At 33.1% G+C, this 6,624-nt stretch overlaps 1 long non-coding RNA gene across 1 annotated transcript; it reads left to right on the top strand.

Moving 5' to 3' along the window:
• Nucleotides 1-905: 905 nt before the first annotated feature.
• LOC139892855 (uncharacterized) lies at nt 906-5,095 on the top strand. Its single transcript, XR_011774269.1, has 4 exons — nt 906-1,083; nt 2,540-2,588; nt 2,787-2,845; nt 4,275-5,095. It is a non-coding gene; the product is annotated as an uncharacterized lncRNA (long non-coding RNA).
• The last annotated feature ends 1,529 nt before the right edge of the window (nt 5,096-6,624 follow it).

The raw sequence follows: 6,624 nt of genomic DNA, 5'->3' as shown, positions 1-6,624 counted from the left end.
TGTTTTTTTAACGATGTCCGTTTCGTGTATAGTTAGTCACGTTGTGTTCATCAGATTTTTTCGAGTTGAACGGTGGCTTCGGAAAAATTTAACTCGCAACGAGCGAGAAGATAGGGCCCGTTAAAATTTCGGGTGGAGTTAGTTTCTTTTATTTTAAAAAAATTATATAATTACGCTTTCAACCCCCGAAAAAGTGTAAACTTGAGGGGTCGTTGTGTAAAGTAAGTTGAAGTTGAGGGACCAGTTGTAGTGTGAGCGCAAGCTGAAAACGACGATTAGATGTAACTGAAAGGGAACTGATATTTCCAAACATCAATTTGATAGATCCACCCAGAATTACTAACTTGCCCTTAATGGTATGTTATACAAATTTTTTGATACACTTTATTGAAGGACATTATTGGAAAAAAGCGTGTTTGGATCTATCAATTTGAAGTTTGGAAATATCACCTCCCTAACTGAAACTACGAAACTAGCCATGTGTTTTAGTATATCAGTTGTAGTGTGAGCGCAAGCTGAAAACGACGATTAGATGTAACTGAAACTACGAAACTAGCCATGTGTTTTAGTATATAGGGATAATAATAATAATAATAATAATAATAATAATAATAATAATAAATCTATATGGGATCAAAGGCAATATGAGGAGCCTCGGTTGTTTTGGTTGTTTCTTTATTCGGATGGTTTTGTTGTTTGTTTCGTTTATCTTTTTATTATGTCTTGGGATTGGTTTCGTTAGGTTGGTTCATTTTCGTTTCCGTAGTCGATTGATGTTGTAAGGTTGGTCGTTTGTTTTCGGTTGGGTTGTATCTTGTTTAGGCGTCATCTTTTTGATGAAATGCCTATGATATTAATATAGTTCTAGTTTTTTTGGCAAAAAAAAAAAAAAAAGCAATATTTTATTCACTAAATGAAAAAAATGAAATGTTGGTGCCTGGTGGAGGTGCGCGACGCAAGAGAGAAAAGGGGGGAATTTAATCAAGTAATTTCATCTTAATTTCTCCCTCTATTCATTGTTAGTTCCTTCAATTCATCCTTCTTTGAAGCTTAATTGAGTTTTGATGAAACCCCAACTTTGAGGTATGAAGTTCTTAACTAAATTGGTTAGTGGTTTTGTGTTAAAGGGTGATAATGTGTAGTTAATAATGATTATTTGAGTCTAAGTTCTCTGATTTCATGGATGATGATAATTTGGATGAAATAGATGATGATAGTTTGGTTGATTAAGTAAAAGTACATACTACAACGGAGCGTGCAAGTAGTCATTAAAAAAGGTTTATGAAACAAGTTTGAAATGAATTTGGTCTCAACACCTGAAATGAAGTTTAAGTATGTCAAAACTGTTGTTTACTACAGCTGCCCAGGGAGTGGTAGTGCAGAAATGGATCAGTTTTGTAAATATCATTTCATATAAATTAAACCGTAAGTTGGTTTTTGATGAGATTGGAACTATTATTAAGCTTTGCGAATCTAGTTTCCACAAAATTAAATTCACAGATTAAGTTTTAAAGAATCATAGGGTGTTCAAACTATCCAGATTTTAAATCGTGATATAGATAGTGTGGATAGATGATATTGTGAAGTTTCGAAAATGGATCTGCATTAATAAAGAACGATTACATTCAAGTTGAGTACAACTACGTATGTTCTCTTGTGTATATGATTGTTTATGATTTGCTTGAGATGATAGTGAAGGCATATATAATGTCGAAGTTGTTTCATGTTGAAGCTTGATATGTGGGTAAGTATAGGCATGTTATTAGTTATAATTGAGCCACGATTCCTAAAATTATGATTTGAACATAAGGTAAGTTGAAGGATATTGGATAAGAAGTTAGTGTGTAATTTGTGATGATTTTGTATGTGTAAGTTTAGTAGTAAGCACAACTAAATTTGTATGTTGTTGTGCTTATGCATTTCTTATTGTGGTGGTGATGAAGGAGTCTAATGGTTGTAAATATAAGTGTGTTTATATATATATTCTGAATCACGTAAAAATGAAGTGATCTTTATGGTTTGTATGTTCGGTTTTTACTGTAGAAACTGTTTAACCTATGATCCGACCAATTATCCATTCATGAATCCATCTAAAAAATTTCGACTCTGCCCATGAAAAAAATAGTATGCAATATGGAGTAAATCTGACCCTAAAATCAGGGTTTGTAAAAAGTCATCTTTAACATCAAATTAAGGTTTTTGCTGTTTTTTTATTAATGAATCTTCCGGCGGTAGCGATGGAACGTATGATATAATATTTGTTTCTGATTTATATTAAATGAGATTGATTTATTATTTTCGATTTATTTTTTATTTCGAAAAGTAATAATAAGGATTTGTTTAAACTTAAAATATCCATATCAGTTTGTTTTTTATTGGTTTTTGAATTGATTTTGATTTAGGTTTTAGGATTATCTTATTACTTTCGACATATGAATGAATGTATATTATTGAATGAATTTTTATGGTTTTTAGAATTTATTTTGATTTAGTAGGTTTAACTCTTTGATTTCGACTTATGAATGAATGTATTTTACAGAGATGGAAATATGAAAAGGTCTTGGAATGGATAAAACAAGGAACGAAAGGTAAAATGAGAAAGTTCAGTGTTGCTAACTCTGTTAAACCTGTTATTTTGCTAATATACAGGTTAATCAGTGTGTATAATCACTAAAATCAATTGAACAAAAACGAAAAAAAACACAAAATAACCAAATTACCACCAATAGAATGCGAACACAAAATTACTTATTGTGTAAAATCCATTCTTTATGTGTTATTCTCAGGTTGTTGGTGGAAATTTGGTGAAGTTCGAGTCTGCAGTTTGTGTTTTGTCTTCTAAACGGTAATGTATTGTGTTGTTTTTTGTTATTTATTTTATATTATGCGTGTTATTTTAAGTAAATTCTCTATTTATTGAATGTTTGTTCCATACGTGTTTTACCGTGTTTGATATGTTGTTGCACGTTTGTGTCGCATTTTAATGTTTTATATCATTTGTTTTATTCTACAGTCAAGAATTTCAAATTGGTATTACAGATAAAAAATGAATGTGATAAACTATGATAAACTCTGTAATTGGTTTTCTAGTATGCATAGTTTTTGAGTAAGTGCAGAAGTATAGTTATTTTATTCAGTCGTGTAGATATTTTAGAAATTAGTTGCTCTGCTATGCATGATAGTAAAAGTGTTTGTTGTTTTCGGATTGTAAAGATACTTATTATGATATTTCATTTCTGAAAGTACCCACTAATGTTTATGTTTGCGTTGTTTTTGTTCATTGTCAATAGTTACTATTTCAATTTTATGACATGTTAGCTATCTATGTATGAATTCATGCATATATAGTGTATATGCATTGTCAATATATCTGTGCTGTTACATTTAATGATATATATACCTACAACTTAGCATGCCGTTTTTCAAATATTACGTGTTTTGTAGTTGTGCACTACAGTAGCAGCTGAATCTAGTAATGCTTAACCATAGGAGTGATCTGTTTATGTTTTCACTGTTTTGGTTCATTGTCAATAATTGTTGTTTCAGTTTTATGACATGGTACCTATCTCTGTATGAATTCGAGCATATATATTTGACTCTCCGATACATCCAGTTGGTATGTATGTTTATGTATGGTTCACGTTTCACTAAAATAATATTTACTGTTGTAAATAATATTTACAGTTGCAGTTACTTCGGTTGCCCTATTTTTAGTTACTATGTTGTGTATTAAAATAAAATTGTCCCGGAAGCTATGGGTCAGGTCACCTGCAGCATCAAATGGTATAGATGTTGATTGAAACCATATGCACATCATTCCTTTTTAGTCGTTATCAAATTCAGAAAAATGTTATATACCCTTAAGCAACATATATAAATGAACCATGTAATGCCAAGAGAGTGATGTTGGGCTATTAGGTAGTGAAATATCTGCAGATAAGTAAAGTAAAAAGAGGATGAAAGATCACAATGTTTAGAGGCACACACTCTTTGATCCTATAAAACTATGGTGTTATCAAAGAAAAGTTACATTAACATTCAGGTGTAGTCTGTCTATATGTCCTTTTACAAAATAATAGTAAACTACTGTTATTGGTTTGATTGAATTCTTACCAAATGTATGCTAGTATTCACTATAGGTCATAGTTATAGGAAACTGAAAGCAACGTTGATAAGTTATGGGGAAAAAGCATCGTGTCCATGTTGCTTAATTACATGTAGTATATATTTTTTAATTGAATTAGCTGCTCCCATTTTCGTCTGATTGTGCGCAGGTGTATCATTACATACATAGTGCTAAAGAGTATGTTGCTTCTGCAGGATCAAAATCTCTCTGTTGGTAAACCAAGAACATAATTTCATTTATCTTTTCTTTTATATATAATGAATGTATGAAAAAAATAACAATAGTATACTTTTGATTTGCTATCCTTATTGTATCCCTGTGTAAATAAGTAGTATATCTCGACAGCGAATTCTGCTACATACACTAAAACAACTCCGCTCGAAACGCGCAGACCACCACATACCTTGTTAAGTTCATTTAATGAACTTAAGAAGCTTAAGGTATGTGAAGTTGATAATTTGTGGAAGTGTTGTGTATGTAAGTTAAGAATTCTTACTTATATGATTTTAGTAATTATGGTGTAAGATTCAAGGATGCGAGTTGTTATGTGAGTATTCCGGCTCGTATCCTAATTTATGAAAAGTAAAGGCGTGCAAGTTGTAGCGCGAGATTTTCGGCTTGCACACGAGTATTTAAGTTAGAAAGAAAGAATGAGCAATCTTGTTGGGTGAGTTTTTGGGCTTGCTCGAAAGTAGTTTAGTAAAAGTTATGTATATGGGTTGTAGCGTGAGTTCTTCCGGCCGGTGTACATTAGGTATTTATATGTATGGCTATGTTGTTTGTCGAGAAATTTAATTATTGGTATTTGATTTAATGGTATTTGATTTATATGTATGGCTAGTTAATTGTATATGGGTTGGATTCACTAAGCTTTCGAGCTTAAGTTTTGATTGTTTTTATCTTATAAGCTCGGAGACCTCTAAAGGTAAAGGTAAGTTAATGGAGTAGGTTGTTGGTTGAAGATTTAATTTGGAGTGTAGAATTAATTTTTTTTTTTTTTTTTTTTTTTTTCTTTCTTTTCGCAGCTCCTAGCTTGTATGAAGGTGATTGTAAAATGCCAACTTTTGGGTTAGAAAATACCACAACTGAGATGCAGTGTCTTGTATATTGATGCCATGTTTACTCATGCTGACCATGGTCTTAGATATGTATGTTTTGAACCTTGCAAGTGAAGTGGCGAACTTATGTTTAAGAGTTAGTCGTGTATGAAACTAGTATGTTTACATCTTTGACATGTTGGTTGTAAGTTGTAGATGTTTCCTGTATAGTTTGGTAAAAGTTTCTGATTGATTTTCTTTAAGACCAAAACAGGTTCGGGTCAAATTGGGGGTCAAAGTGGGTAAGTGGTGGAGACGAGACCAATGTCACCGCCTAGGCTAGGGTGGTTGATAAAAAAATGGTCGTGTTTTCGATTGTCAGTTTTTAAGAGGTTACAAGTTGACAATTGAAGGGATTTGGCTTGATTTTGGAAGAAATAATCAAACGCGAAATTTGTTATTCCACAAACCTTGGTTTGTCAGTATAAAATAAAATACAAGTGTTAGTTTATTAGTATAAATAGAATAGACGTGTTAGCTTATTCCGGTGCTCATTTCTTATGCTATTTTAAACTTGTATCGTAACAGTGTAAATACAAACTAATTTATGTTATTGAGATTTATTGTATCGTAACAGTGTAATTGTATTGATAAATTATTGGTCCTATAACTATTGTTCAAATTTTACGATTAATTGTATATTGGCATGAGAAGGAGGTATAGAAGTACAGTACATTTACGTTAGGTAAATGTATTTGTTTGGAGGATTGTCTTAGATCGTTTGTCATCTAAACTTCTTTCTCGGTAATAGGTATAGAAGTAGAAGACAGAGCTGGCTGCACTATTTGCGGTATCAACACGCAATCACTGAAGTTGTGATGTGGTCCAGCGGTTGGTGGCCTGCCTTCTTTAGGGGAGGTCAGGAGAAAGAAGTTCGGATGTTCGGTTTCATGTGTGTACTAATTGGAATGAGTGGATATCATTGAAACGACCATCAAACTGGTCCCAAGAGATGCACGGGTCTAGTGCTCGTCACAACTCAAGAGACAATCGCCTCTCACAAACTAAATTAGTGGACTAATCGGATAACTCCAAGTTTCAACTAAAACCATGGTGGGAGATATTAGTTAGTCACAACTTTTAAGTTTACAAGGGACCAAAACTTTCATTTTCTAGCCGATGTGGGATAAGTAGTTACAAACTCCACTTAAATTCCTGACGTCCTCGTCAGGCCGAAATATAATCAATACCTATGATCCATGCCTCAAGAGCTGCACGAGCATTGTGCTCGTCACACCCCGTGAGGATACCCCAGGAGATGTACGAATCGAGTGTTTGTCACACACCGAGAGGAACCTAGCTCTGATATCAACTGAAACGACTATCAAATCGGCCCCAAGAGATGCACGAGCCTAGTGCCCGTCACAACTGGAGAGACAATCGGCTCTCACAAGCTAAAGC

The sequence above is a fragment of the Rutidosis leptorrhynchoides genome, chromosome 2 (assembly GCF_046630445.1).
Source record: "Rutidosis leptorrhynchoides isolate AG116_Rl617_1_P2 chromosome 2, CSIRO_AGI_Rlap_v1, whole genome shotgun sequence".
Taxonomy (NCBI): domain Eukaryota; kingdom Viridiplantae; phylum Streptophyta; class Magnoliopsida; order Asterales; family Asteraceae; genus Rutidosis; species Rutidosis leptorrhynchoides.
This window is presented reverse-complemented; position numbering and strand designations above follow the sequence as displayed.